At 34.3% G+C, this 15,202-nt stretch overlaps 1 non-coding gene across 1 annotated transcript; it reads left to right on the top strand.

The window, feature by feature from the left end:
* The first annotated feature begins 12,855 nt into the window (after positions 1-12,855).
* Positions 12,856-12,939, top strand: TRNAL-CAA (transfer RNA leucine (anticodon CAA)). The gene has a single exon. It is a non-coding gene; the product is annotated as a tRNA-Leu (tRNA).
* Positions 12,940-15,202: the final 2,263 nt, after the last annotated feature.

Raw genomic sequence — 15,202 nt, 5'->3', positions numbered from 1 at the left:
GAATATGATATGGATCTGACATGGCATTTTTTAAATGCAAAATAATTTTTTTTAATATTATTTTAATGGCCACGTAGGCATTTTGAGTGCTAACAGTGCACTTTGTTAGCCATGTAGGATATTTCTATTAGGGAACTAATGGTAGGGACTAAAATGGATGGCATTTTTCAAAATAAGGATTGAATGTGGTAAAAATAAAAAATAGGGACCAAAATGAAAATTGGGTCAAAACGTAGGGGCGAAAAATGCATTTCTGCCAAGTATTTAATATGTGATGTAGAGCAGTGTAGGCCTTCCTGGAGCAGCTAGAGCATTGGAAATCACTGTGCAAGATCAAACGGGTGTTAGTAGAACTCATCGTGGTGACGATGCCAGAATTGCATGAAATTTGGAGGGCTGAAGGGAAACAGTCTTTTGATCAAGACTTGAGTCACCTTAAGGTTCAACCAAATTTGGCGAATATCTCTATTAAAGCCTCGAAAATAGTGGTTTTTACATATTTAGTAATATATATATTTTCCTTTATAACTTTTAGTTTAAAAGTCATAATTAAGGTCCCGTTTATTTTAGTACACCTCTCAAACAGTAGTTTCAATTTTTGCAATTATCTCAATTTTTTTAATTTTCTATTTTGCCACCTAATTATATGATTAGTGCAAATTATGGTTTTAGTTTTAGTTTCCTTTCCATTAAAAAAGTAACATGTTTGTTTTCTTGTAACTTTTGCGACATCAGTCTTCCAAAAGAAACATGCTATAGTGTATGGCAATATGGAAAGTGTTTTTCCGATAATTACAGGTTACGAAATACAAAAAGTGTTTCTAAACTTATTTTTGGTTGAAAAAGAATTAAAGGCACACATTATTGTAAGACTGTCAAATGGCTTGGCTTTTCTTCAATAAATGATGTGATTTGACCCTCCTTGATTCATACCGCAAATTTAATTCATGATGCATCTCTATTTCACTTCAATTGTTTTTCAATACTTCAGGAAAAGAGTAAGTTCGAATTAAATCAATCTTTATAATAATATCTACTCATAAAAAATAAAATAAAATACTATAGGATCCAATTTTTTCGAGATTAATGAAAATTGGATTGAATGTCTTATGTATAGACATATGTATACATAATTACAAAAATTAGAATCCCACTTACATGAAATGAGAATTTGAAACAAGCCAGTAATGGAACTTCAATATCTAGTATAAACACTTCCAACTTACCACATGTTTAAGTCAATTTAGCGAACATATGTATCAAAAATAACAAACACATTATTTTATTTGTGTATTCCAAAGAGCAAGACAATTATTTTCAATTTTGGGTAAATAAATAAATCTATTACTAGCATGAAAACAATATGGAAATAGTGTTTACCTCACCGCCGTTAATAGAGAAGTGATAAGGTAGTATGCAGAAATTCATAGTAGGGGTATGATGAACTGCCTAATTTTTCTTCCATCTTGGCTAGGAGAAACTCCGCAGTTAAACGTTTTCTCTCTCTCCCAATAATTATATTTAGGATTTGTTCTAAGCGAAAAAGAAAAACTAATTTTTGAATTTAGGAAAATTTGAATTGAGATCGATGAAAGACAGAGAAGAAATGGTCTCATTTTTTATGCAATTTTTTGTAATGAATTGTATTACAAATATAATACATGATTTTTTTTTTTTAATATCTTTTATATAAGATTGTGGGCAATAATCATTTTCAATTAGGCAATATAAAATGGTGGAAGGCAATCGAGCTCATGGGTTCATAAATTTTTTTTAAAATATTTAGGAAAAAATCCATACATATATACAACCATAACGAGTACAAACACAACAAATTTTGTATCAATCTTTGATAGGTATCCAATATCATAAAATTTCTTTTCAAATGAGAATATGATTCATTTAAATATCATATCTAAATATATGTATATGTTTAAAATATGTTATAAATTCAATATGTGTGGGTTGCTACTTTTATTTATTTAGATTTATCAATATTAGGTGTCAATGAGATTTCTACCCTTCTCCAAGAGTCCGAGCTTAATGTGTAAACCTCAGCCACACTAAAAGAAAAGATCTTTATTACCTCGTAGTCACGTGTGTGGGACTGATAAGAAAATCCAGTAGCAAAAGCATATTGATTTTGGCTTAAGCATGAATTAGGCAACCTCCTAAATTTTCTAATGCTGGGGTTCCACAAGAATATAATTTCAGCATAAGTCATGACACTGTAATAGGCAGCGACACACAATAGGCCATTGCAGGAACCGACTATACTTGTAAGCTTTGATGAAAAATCAGATGGAATTGAATAGTCGGAAATTCTATTGAACATACGATCGCAAGAAAACGTACAGACTTGGCTGTTAGAAAGATGAGAAGAAGAAGGAGGATACATGGTTCTAAAAAACTTTGGAAATTGTATTGAGATAACTACGATCATAATCGTTGTTGTTGTTATTAAGGTGGGTGGAGATGAAATATGGGGTGGTGATTGAGAAGTACCAGGATTTACAAACGCACCTGAATCTTATGAGTGATTTGACAGATAACCTTGTCAAGATGTTGAGTACAATATCGGCTGGGACAAGGTTCTTCCTCTCTGGGAGGATCTTTGGTTCTGTCAACTGAGACATTAAACGGAAGAGAAGAAGAGAAAGAGAGAAGAGAGAAATAGATTAGGGGCAAAGGATAAAGGCACGATTAAGATTTAAGACTACTAGCAGTAGTTATTGTTATCTCAAACACGAACTTCTACTTCTAATTTGGATGGGATTTATTTGACAATAGAGAGCATTATATAGACTAGGTATGTGTGCAGTACAAGTAATATGAGTAAACTACAAGTATAGTATACTGGACTAAGCCCAATGTGCTAATCTAGTCTAAGCTATACACTAAATTTGGATTTAACATCAGAAATCCTGATCTCTAGGAATCAATTTGGATCCAACTTGATTAAAATTCTCTCGATATCCTAAATACAATAAAGTAACGTTAAAAACCTAAAATAATGTAGCACTTCTTCTAAAATAATCCTAACCTCACTCTTATAATGAAGATCTCGGAATACAGAGTGAAGCACATGTTGCTTGAGAAAATGATTAATCTATTAAAATTTAAATTGACTAATTTCTGTCTAAGTCATTATCAATTTGTGAAGAAACTCAAGGAACGAGCACATGAGCCGTTTTTTCACCAAAATTCCTGCTTGAGAAAGTCATTAGTCCAATTCGAATGAGATCATCAGGAATTTTTTTTTTTTTTTTTTAATGGCTAATTGTGCAGAGGAAGCTTAGATAAAGTTTTCTCTGATATTTGTGGCAGAAAATCAAGGCTGAAGTGTGTGTTCAAAACCTAAGAAGAAAATATCGCAGAGCATTATTTTGCTCCCTTTCTGAATGGGTAGAGCCAATCAATCTAGCAAGAGCACTTTGGCTTTAGAGAGCCAAGAATGATTTTTGAGTCTCCTAGCCATATTTGTGTAAGTTCGTACACCAAGACATGGGTTTGTGCATCGGAAATCAATGAAGGCAAGCTTGGGGGTTTGAATTCATCATCTGCCATTTTTATTTGAGGAAGCAAAATATAGAGAATAGAGAGGCAAGCTTGAAAAAGAAAACGAAGACAGAATCAGTGCCTTGTGGCAAAAATCATTATTGGGTTCTTGTTTAATTTACCTTTGGATCCCCATTATTGATTGAAGATCATCAAGAACCCATCCAAGTGCTTGATATTAACGCACTGTTCTTTTTATTCAAAGAGGGTGTGTTGAGAGATTGAAACCACAGAGCCAACTATTCAAAGAGGTTTCTTGCAGTGTCACACATTCTAGCTTTTGATTATATAAGGATATCAGAGGTTTTGGGACTACTATGGTAGGAAGGAAAACAGAGGTTGCATAGAGAGTTTAGGATACAAAGGTTTTGTAAATTATTGATTATTATAATTATTCCTTATTAGTGAATTTTTAATGGGGTTTGTTGCGTTTCGTGGTTGTTTTTCCATTGGAAAGGTTTTCCCTTGATTTTTCACATCGTAGCCAATTCTTTGTGTGACCTATATATATATATATATATATATGGCTTTCTTTTCTAGCCGTTGGGGGCATTCAATGGCGGTGTCAATGTCATTCTTGTAATGCCTCTGAGTGGTTTGAATGAGAAGATTCGGTGACTCCTCAACATCTGTGTTACTTATTGTTGATGTGTAACAGCATTCTATTTATTGTGGCTTAAATGACTTTTCCCTTCGTCCAGTGCGGACTTGCGTGGACGAAGGAAATTTATTGGACTCATTAAGAATAATATGAAAATGTGTAGAGTTAGGTCTGAAAATCTGGAACAAAGAGTGTGTAAGCACTCTGTAGCTAGCGTACGCACTAAAAGTAAACGGCAGACAAAAATCCTTTTTTTTGCTCAAATCCTGTGATTTTTTTTTTTTAAAATGATTTTATGCTTCAAAATTCATGTTGAAATGAAATGCTAAAGATGAAATTCATGATGCAGTGAAAAGAAAATGCCTCATTGGATATGTACAATATACTGAAAATGCAAACTAGAAAGCAAGTTAAATAAAACAAAGAACACTACACACAAACAAATATCAACAAATCATGTGATAAAGAAAGAAACTATACACACATGGCATAGTAAGTAGAGTTTAGTCATGCAATCCTTGTGTATACTTACTTGTATTCTGATGTTGTCATGCTCGCCTGCAGGAGCCCTATCCCACTCCCACTAGTAGGGGTAGACTTGCTAAGACATAGGACTGATGGGATGCACTAGTCCCTGAGATTTGTTGAGGAAGATACACAAACCCACAACAAAATAGCATTGTTGACTTCAACATAGTAAGCATGAAATGCACAATTTCATTTAAATGGCCAAATGCACTGTTTTATTTAACTCAAGCAACGTCAATAGATCCGTTGCTAAATGGTGTCGTTCTGGTCCTTTGTAAGTCAGTTACACAAGGTAGGAATGGAAGTTACCTTGCTTAGGGTTTTGGTTTCCACATTATGCGGATCAATTCTATAATTCTAGGGATTTAATTATACGGTTAGAGAGGTTCATCTAGTATAAATACTGTGATATAGTTCATATTATTATTTCAAGCAAAAAGATCAATGAAAGTTCTTCTAGATTTCTCACTCTCTCTCTCTCTTTTTGATCTTTGCTACATAAACACTTTGATCTTTGAAACTTTCTTCACATTGAAGAACTATCACAAACCATAGTTTTCTTCATGGTATCAGAGCCATTGATCCTTGCAAGCAACTCAACAATGGTAGCTTTGAGCTTAGCAATGGCCTCTTCTTCAACAACTACCTTAACTTCTTCAACCTCCACTGTTAATGTGATGAATCAACCCCTATTACTCTTGTCAAACATGGCTAAGATGATGACTGTTAAGCTTGATAACACAAATTACATAGTGTGGAAGCACTAGATCACTACGGTCTTGGAAACCTATTCATTGTTTAAGCTTTTGGAGGAGCCTTAATTGATTCCAGAAAAGTATTTGAAGGATCTTTCAGGATTAATCACCATAATCATGAATCCAAATGATGTGAATTGGATATCTAAAGAGAAAGCTTTGCTCACTTTTATGAGTTCTACTCTTTCACTTTCCATTTTAGCCTTGACTTTAGGCTGTACTACTGCAATGAAAGTGTGGAAAGTTCCAGAGAATAGGTTTTCATCTATCTTTAGATCACATGTGATGAATCTCAAAGGAGAGCTAGATAACATCAAGAAAGGCACAGACTTTGTGGATATTTATCTATAGAAGATCAAGGTAGTCTGAGACAAGCTTTTGGTTGTAGGTGTCATAGTAGATGATGAAGAATTATTGCATATATCAATCAAGGGACTTCCTAAGTATTATAATGCCTTTCGGTCTGCCATAAGGACCAAAAGCACTCAACTTAGTTTTGATGAACTAGCAACAATGTTGAATGCTGAAGAAGAGTCCTTGAATGAAGGTTTAGATGTTAAAGATCCAATCTTTGCTACGGCTGCTGCATCAAACTCAAGGCCTAACACTAATTCAAGTTACAATCAGTCTTTCAATCAATCCTATAATAGAGGAAGAGGTCAAGGCAATTGCAACAATAGAGGAGGTCTAGGAAGAGGCTCCAATTTATCATTAAATCAGTTCAATCCATTCTCACAAAACCAGTCCACTGGTGCAAGATCAGAAAGGCCTACTTGTCAGATTTGTGGTAAGCTTGGCCACTTGGCAATTGACTGCTACCACAAGATGGACTGTGCTTATCAGGGGAAGCATCCATCCACTAAGCTTGCTGCAATGGCCATAGCATCAAATGCTTGCATTGCTCAGGACCAACCATGGCTTGCTAATAGTGCAACCACAGATCATGTTACATCTAGTCTGAATCAACTCAACTTCCAAAACCCTACCATGGCCAAGATCATCTCATAGTAGGAAATGGGCAGAATTTACCCATCACTCATGTTGGTAATTCCTTAATCCCTTCTTCTCAATCAGATATTCTTCAAATAAATGTAATGCTAGTGTTTCATGTACACATTGCTTATATGGCAAAATGCATAAACTTCCTTTCCTTAAGTCTCAATTCATTGTTAATTCCCTTTTTGAACTGTTCGTTCAGATATATGGGGACCTAATCTTGTTAATTTTGTCAATGGTTTTAAATACTATATCCTTTTCATTGATCATTATACTAGATTTACTTGGATTTACTTTCTTGAAAACAAGTTAGATGTGTTTGCAAAAATTTTTCAATTCAAATGCATGGTTGAGATTCAATTCACTGCCAAAATTAAGACTTTTAGGTTTGATGGAGGTGGTGAATTTCGTTCCAATGCCTTCAAATCTTACTTGTCTCAGAATGGCATTATCCATCAAATTTCATGTCCATATACTCCTCAACAAAATGGTTTAGTTGAGAGAAAGCATAGGCATGTCATTGAAACCACTATCACCTTGCTGTCACAGGCTTCCATTCCTATATCCTATTGTCCTTATGCTACACAAATAGCTATTTCTCTAATCAATCTTCTTCCTACTTTTGTTCTTCAATTCCATTCCCCTTAGTCTATGTTATATTTTTCTAATCCTGATTTGTCTTAGCTCAAAGTATTTGGTTGTGCATGCTATCCATACCTCAGACCATATAATTCCCTCAAATTGTAGCGTAGAACTAGAGAGTGTGTCTTCCTTGGTTACTCCACAGTATCTAAAGGTTATTTGTATCTTGACCTTTCATCAAATTGATTTATACTTCTAGACATGTCCTTTTTAATGAATCTAAGTTTCCTTACACTCTTTATACACCCACTAAATCTACTTTCTCCAAATTCACTTCTACTTCCACTGATGCTACCTGGTTTTCAAACCTACTATATCTCCATTCTACAAATTAGCCTTCAGTCCTAGGTCCTTTTCCTTCTGCTCAGTCCACTAACTCTTCTTCCTTTCCTACCACTCCACATATTCCACTTGCTACCTCACCTGATCCACCCTCTCAACCTGTTCCTACTCCAACTATTTCCCATCCTATAGCTTCCTCCACTCCTACTATAGATTCTAATATGTCTAATCCTACTATTTTGGATTCTGCAATTCCCAATTTTGCAACTCCCAATTCTGTAACCCCCCTTTCTAATGTCACTTTCCCTATTTCACAACCATCTACTCAAAACCAGCACCCTAAGCGGACTAGATCAAAGAGTTGTATTACTAAGCCTAAGCTATGTTACAAGGCTGTCGTTGATTACACTTATATTGAGCCTCCTACATACAAAATTGCTCCTCAATATCCCAAATGGTGTGAAGCAATGGATGCTGAATTCAAAACTTTCCAGAACCAAGACACTTGGACTTAGTTCCTTCACCTCCCAATGTGAATATTGTGGTCTGCAAGTGGGTCTTCAAACTTAAGTTGCATAGTAATGGTTCTATTGCTAGATACAAAGCCAAGTTAGTGGCTAAGGGATTTCATCAGCAAGCTGGATTGGATTATACAGACACATTTAGTCCTATTATCAAACCTGCCATTATGAGGTTAGTTTTAGCAATTGTAGTCAGTTCTTACCGGGATACGTTTATTCCAAGCATCCTAATTATGTTTGCAAATTGCATAAGTCCTTGTATGGTTTGAAACAAACTTGAGAGCTTGGTTTGAAAGGTTCACATTTCATTTGCTATACTTCGGCTTTACTACTTCCCTAGCTGATAGCTTTCTCTTCATTTTTCAAACCACACAAATTATCATCTACTTGCTCTTGTATGTGGATGACATTAACATCACAGGCAACAATTTTGCTCACATCAGTAGCCTTATTGATGTCCTCAGTTCTACTTTTGAGGTAAAGGACTTGGGGCCTGTCTTTTACTTTCTGGGTATACAAATTCAGCCTACTAAGTATGGTCTCAACTTGACACAAAGTAAATATGCCTCTAATGTCTTATACAGGTTCCAAATGGAAAATGCCAAGCCTACTAAAACCCCTTGTTGTCCTTCTAAGAGATTGCTACCTTATGAGGGACTGTTCTTTCTAATCCTACTAAATATAGATCTATGGTTGGAGCTTTATAGTATTTGACATTCACATGCCCTAACTTAGCTTTCAATGTGCACTAGCTCTGTCAATTTATGCATCATCCAACCTCGACTCATTTTGAGGCTGCTAAGCGTGTTCTCAAAGATGTCAAGGGCACTATTCACCATGGTATCAATTTCTCCCCCGGTCCCTTGACTCTCTCAGCTTTCATTAATGCTGACTGGGCAAAGGATCTATCTAATCATTGTTCAACAATTAGGTTCTTGGTTTTCCTTGGTTCTAGTCATGTGTCCTGTGGTCTTCTAAGAAGCAATCTACAGTATCACACTCCTCTACAAAAGCTGAGTACAGGACCTTGGCCACCACTACAGCTGAATTGCCTTGGCTGCACATTCTTTTCAAGGGGCCTAAATTGTTTCTATATCATGTTCCAGTGTTATGGTGTCACAATGTCTCAGCTATTGCCCTTTCGGCCAATCCAATCTTCCATTCTCGCACCAAACATATTGAAGTTGACTACCATTTTGTCTGTGAAAAGGTTCTTCATAGAGATTTGTGTGTGAAGTTTGTTTCGGGCAAGGATAATTTAGCAAATATTTTCACCAAATCTCTACCCTCGCCTTTGTTTCTTCATCAAAGGTGCAAACTCATAGTGGATTCCTCCCCCTCTCATTTGAGGGGGGATGTTAAGGAAGATACACAAACCCAGAACAAAACAGCATCATTGACTTCAACACAATGAGCATGAAACGGACAGTTTCATTTAAAAGTCCAAACACATCGTTTTATTTAACTCAAGCAACGTCAATAGATCCATTGCTAAACGGTGTCATTTTGGTCCTTTGTAAGTTAGTTACACAAGGCGGGAATGGCAGTTACCTTGCTTTGGGTTTTGGTTTCCACATTATGTGGATCAATTCCGTAATTCTAGGGATTCAATTATACGGTTGTAGAGTTTCATATAGTATAAATACTGTGATATAGTTCATATTGTTATTTCAAGCAAAAAGATCAATAAAAGTTCTTCTAGATATTTCTCTCATTCTCTGTGTGTGTTTGTGATCTTTCCTACATAATCACTTTAATCTTTGAAACTTTCTTCACATTGAAGAACTATCACTAACCATAGTTTTCATCAAGACTAAGGAGTTAGTGCACCAAGCTAGCTTTGGAGTGCTGATAGAGACTTAGCCTAATGGAGGAGCTCTAAAGGTCTTGTTGCTGGCTTTCTTTAAGTAGTGGTGGGACACAACCCGCATGTTCCATATTACTGGTAGGGAGCTGACTCTAACCCTACGTGACACCTACCACCTCATCAAACTTCATTGTAAGGGGCGAAAGGGGGTAGCTGTGAGGTTCTAGAACCTCCTTGTTGATGCTTGCCTTGATAAGGCGTTATTGGGCACACTTTTCAGACCAACACTGTCAACTTAGGGGCCTGTACTTGCTCAAAAACAAGCCTCAGACCACTCATGGGATCAAGAAGGGATGGCCCAAGCCTTCATTCTTCATCTACTTGCACGACACTTCGATAGCCAATGTAGTTAGGTCAATCTCACTCTACTACTTTGTTGGTTGACTTTGTGGAGGTGGCGGACTATCACAAAGTCACTCAAGTATTTAAAGGAACCAAGACAACAAGAGGCCTTGGTAATGGTGGGTTCAATGGCGGATTAAGTCGTGTTGATTATCATTTTCACTCATTTTCACAACACATCTACAAGCCCGATTCAGCCACGATCAACTTATTTGTGGGCTTAATCCATGTGTTTTATTTTATTTTATTCTTTTAAGCATGACCTAAACTCATATGACATATTGGGAAAATTGAAGAAGTGTGTGTTTTGGAGGGCATGGTTCAATTCCTTTTGGACTTTTTGCATAAGCCTAACTCATGCATGCTACAAAGCGGGCTAGGGATGCTAGTAGCACCTCAGGGTCATGGAGGGGGTCTTGTACCTGAAATTTCAACTCCAGATAAGGTCTTATGCTCGTGCTGTATGTGGCCTAAGTAATTTTCCCTACATATTTTTCTGCCTAAAAAACATAGGTGACTCTAATTGGCTAGTCTCACCTATTGTAGCCACCTATTGCAGCCTTCAAGAACCTACCATGACTAGGAAAGGGCAGCCATTAAGATTGAGCCACTTTATTTCCTCAATTATTCTTAAAAGCAAGCCAATCTTTTATCCAAACAAAATGAAAATTGTACAAACATCAATTTAGCACCTTGGAGGTCCATAGCCTTATCTTTTAGTTTAAAACCAGTCATTAAGGACACCTCCAGCCAGGTACAAAACATTCTTTAGTTCAAAAATAAGCTAACCATGTTTTACCCTTACATTTGAAATTTTTGAGTAAAACCCCATTTAGGTAGCAAAGATTCTCACTATTTTGAAGTTTGTGGGTGGAAATACTAGTACAGAGGAACCTACCCTCTTAGTTTTCTCTTCCTGCTGTTTGTGAGTCGAAGTTTCAAACTTGATGTTCTAAGTTTATTTTTTGCATTTTTGTTATAAGCATTTTTTATTTCTCTCTTGTTGAAAAATCATTGACCTTTGTTCATCATACATTTTAAATTTTGGGCTTAGTTTCACAAATAAACATTTCTAAAGAACCCAAGGGGAATTTAGGATTGTTCCACCATTTGGCCATTGTCGCAAAACATCCCCGACTAGCGGCATGCTCACTCTACCATCTCTTGACAGAGCTTGTCCCAGCCAAAGACGATGACTTTGTTAGCTTCTCTTCTCTAGTGTACACAATATATTTTTTTAAAATATTCGGAATATATATGATGTAATGAGAGTGTGATCTAGTGTTTTAAACTTTATAATTACCTTCAGACAAAACTGATTTGATAATATATTATTGGAAGGTGTAAATATAGGCTTTTACACTACATACTTTTTGAACTTAATCTCTTTATGTAAAAGAAACCCATGGCCAATCATTAAACTAATATTATTTAAAACAACATATTTTATCAAACATTCAATAAAACCTCACTGTAAATAAATAAATAATAAAAAAAAGTGTACTATCAAAGATTCAAAGTTCAAACATATATATATATATATATATATATAGAGAGAGAGAGAGAGAGAGAGAGAGAGAGAGAGAGAGAGAGAGAGAGAGAGAGAGAGACCATGTTGAGGGTTGATTTTTAACTAGAGTTCGTCGCAGCTACGAGCTTGATCATTCACTGGAGTTCTTTATACTAAATATATCTTTAATAGGTTTTTATGAACCAGATGTAAGATTGGAGGCCAAAAATATAACATTTTAATGGGTTTTAAGTCAGATTAATTAAATCTGTAGTCTCTCTCTCTCAAAATCCTAATGGGGTGGGGGGGGGGGGGGGGGAGGTAATTAAATTTTAAGATAATTTTAAATTTTATTAGTATCATAATTGGAAATTTTGAAACGTCGAGGGGGGGGGGGGGATCGAAATAAAATGAAATATAAATGAAAAAAGATTATATGAAGACTCACCACAAATAAAATAATGATTTTGTAAAAATATTGTGAGATTTTATTGTGTCACTAGACTTTCTCATAATAGTAAAAATACATGTAAATTAATAACTGATATAAATATATGTAAAATTATTATTATTATTATTATTATTATGAAGGGATAAAAATCATAAAAATCAATGCATTAGATTGTAGTTTGTCCTCTTTTTTATCATCAAACTATACTTTTAAATCAATGTGCCAGATGATTCAAACCTACATTTTTATACATATATTACTATGTATTTCAAGTTATATCTAGTGTAATTTTAAATGTTACACTTACACCCTTCAATAATTTTAACTGTTACACTAATTACACCCGTCAATATTTATTTATTTTTATTTGATGCAAACTTTAACAGATTTATCATTGGATTAAATTATCTTTGAATATTCTTCATATTTTCCAAATTTAAAGACAATAAAAAATTAATAACTATATAATCAATCAAATGTTTAAAGTTTAAGTTTTTGTAAATTAAGATTATACATCAAAGATGAGTTTATTAATAAAATAATAAACTACGTCCAATTGGTACGAAATTTCGTACGCATAGAACATAGAGAACATATAATAATCTAATAATGAGTTTTCAAATTATTAATTTAATAATAGTTTTAGGTGGCCTAACATTTCTAAAAATTACATCAAATGTAACTTAAATCTCACCCATTTAACAGATATTGAATCACGGTATTTTCAACCTGGCTATTTAGAATCAGTTATACTAAGATTATCCTTAGGGTTTAGAAAACTAAAGAGAAAACTGCAGCAAATGTCAGGATGGCCGAGTGGTCTAAGGCGCCAGACTCAAGTTCTGGTCTTCGTGAGAGGGCGTGGGTTCAAATCCCACTTCTGACACTTTGTTTAATTTTGGTCTTCGTGAGTAGGCGTGACTGCGTGAGTTCAAATCCCACTTCTGACACTTCGTTTAATTTTGGCATCTTTTACTCTCATATATGGATTCTTGCTACCATATGTAACTTTGCTGAATTGATGGTTTTCAGACTTGGGTCTGGCCAAGCTCTAACGTTTGTACCAATTTTTGTCATTGTGCGGTAGCAATCAGCGATTAAGCTTTCAAAAAGTAAACATGTCCAATTTTGGATGACTTATAAACCCCTATATCTGCGCTGCATATTGTATGTATATATGAATGACAGTGCTGGCCATGTTTAGAGTCAGCAGCATATGGAAGAAACCAAAGACAGATTTCAAATGGATGGAACAAAGATAAATGAAGAGTACGTTGATACATAAAATGCCTAGCAGACTAGAGGAAAATTTATTTACAAATGATATTTAAACCTTCAACATGCATAAAACTGCCACATACTCTGCCGTCAGGGTTGCATTTAGACCGTAGAATATAGAGGTGATTCTGTAAGCTCTAAGAAAGCTAATCCACTCTGAAGCCTTTTGTCGTAGACTCAGGATGCACTTTATTTAATTTTGGCATTTTTTATTCTCATATATGGATTCTTGCTACCATGTGTAACCTTGCTGAATTGATAGAATTCATATTTGAAAATTTCACCATTTGAATTACATAATCTATATGTTCTTAACATTCATACCAATTTTCATGTGAATTGGATGTTATTTACCATTCGGTCTATAAATTCATCTTTTATGCATTATTTTAAACTACAAAAACTTGATTTTAAACAACTGATTAATAACATCACTATTAATCTTTGATCACCTTGAAATTTTGCAAGTATAGAGAATATACAAAAATAATGTAATTTAATGGTGGATTTGTCAAAATTCACATCCAATTAAAAAAATATTGAGTGGTATAATATTACTTAAAGTTACACTAGGTGTAACTTGAACTCAGCCCTAACTTATACAACTTGATTACATTTGAAAAAAAATTAAGCCAAAATCCCAATTCATTAATTAAAAACAATCCAAATTTCTGAACCTTTTTAAAAAGTGAAACAGGCTTGAGTAAAGATAGATTTACATAAGAATTTGGACCAAGTGTTATAATTTAGCCAAATATTATAATCTTGCCCACAAGTGAAAACCTTTTTAGATCTTCTTTTTCTTGTGTATCCAATTTCATGTTGACAAATTTTGCTTTCAAAGAAAATAGACTACATAGAACAAAGCACCAAATGAAAACCACAACAAATTAAATCCACAAGAAAATATTGATATCAACCATAAGCAATCATGTGATGACAAAAAAAATTATACAAATATTTCGCTTACTATATAATCTACTCAAAGGGAAAACATTCCACACTATTACATCACAATGGAAACTTTATAAGCTATCATTAGAAAGGTGCTATGTCTACAACAACAACAACAAACAACCTAAAACTAAAAGATGAGGTGATGTCTTTGAGATTAAGGGATACAGAAGTTTAGAGAAGACAAATCAGGCCATGGATGATTGTTATAATCCCTTAGGGAGTGGATTTTTATTTTCAGTGGTCGTGAAAATTCACCTTTAATTCCTGATAAGCATAATCTATAAACACTAAAATGGAATTTCAACCTATCTATAAAAGTTGTTGATAAAAATCATATACCATATTATAAAAATGCAACATATACACAAAACCTATTTAATTTGATGAAAAATCTTCCAAGATGCTAAGCTAGCGACTTTTTCTTTTTTATTTATTATGCTAAAATTTATTTCATCTTAGAATGTGCTTATGTTCTTAGTTTGTTCTTTACTTCAATGTATCTTTTAGAGTAGGATTAAAGATTTCTCTTAAGAAATTTAAGAAAAATTACATTGTTGCTATGAATGAAAATAGTACAAGAATTATCAATTATTGTTGAGCATAGGATAGCACCCTGTTCATAAGAAACATTGAATACTTAGGGACGTACTTTTTTAAATGCCTTGAATTAATATACAAGGATGTATTATAGAGAGCATATTGAGGGATGATACAAACCTTGATGCATTAGTATGGTTCACTTTAGTCACTCAATTTAATCTGTTGAGGATTTATATTCGACTTCTAATTTTGGGACTAAGGTTTTGTTGTTGTTTGAAATATATATACATATATAGTTGTAAAAAGTAGTTAATATCATATCAGAGTGGTGTTCTTTGTCTTTACTATGAATTTTGCAATATTTCTACTCTCTT

Source organism: Quercus robur, chromosome 4 (assembly GCF_932294415.1).
Source record: "Quercus robur chromosome 4, dhQueRobu3.1, whole genome shotgun sequence".
NCBI lineage: Eukaryota > Viridiplantae > Streptophyta > Magnoliopsida > Fagales > Fagaceae > Quercus > Quercus robur.
This window is presented reverse-complemented; position numbering and strand designations above follow the sequence as displayed.